Below are 516 nucleotides of genomic sequence, written 5' to 3'. Positions count from 1 at the left end.
GGGCGTGGAGTCGTGGCGGTGGGAGCAGGTGTGTGTAGCCTCAGCTCACACCCCGTTACTGCGAGCAGGAGCTCCACAGCCTGGCCAGGCTGCAGTGTGCCCGCCCTTTTTTCTTTATTTCTTAAAATAATCTTATTTATTATTATTATTTTAAATATAATTTTATTGATCTCAGAGAGGGGGGGAGGGAGAGAGAGAGAAACATCAGTGATGAGAGAATCATGGGCCGGCTGCCTCCTGCACGCCCCACACTGGGGGTCCAGCCTGTACCCTGGCACGTGCCCTGACCGGGACTCAAAACGTGACCTCCGGGTTCGTAGGTTGGCGCTCAGCCCCTGAGCTGGCCGTGGAGAGTGACACTGCGTTCCGTGGTGACGGGGACCTGCGGTGAGCTTTCGGGGCCCGGGAACCTGCTGTGTCCGTGCAGCTGTGGGCGCGGCTAGTCCCTGAGTCGTCGGTCTTTTCCTGTGCTGAGCGCCTTCCAGACTCCCAGGCTCCTCCCGCCCGACGCGCCGG

The 516-nt window shown here is 59.3% G+C and overlaps 1 protein-coding gene across 1 annotated transcript in view; it reads left to right on the top strand.

Moving 5' to 3' along the window:
- STKLD1 (serine/threonine kinase-like domain containing 1) overlaps nucleotides 1-516 on the top strand; it is a 49,764-nt gene that overhangs the window by 7,427 nt on the left and 41,821 nt on the right. The gene's annotated exons all lie outside the window — the stretch shown is intronic.

The sequence above is a fragment of the Myotis davidii genome, unplaced genomic scaffold (assembly GCF_000327345.1).
Source record: "Myotis davidii unplaced genomic scaffold, ASM32734v1 scaffold609, whole genome shotgun sequence".
Lineage (NCBI taxonomy): Eukaryota > Metazoa > Chordata > Mammalia > Chiroptera > Vespertilionidae > Myotis > Myotis davidii.
Note: the sequence above shows the minus strand (reverse complement) of the source record. Positions and strands in the feature narration are given on the sequence as shown.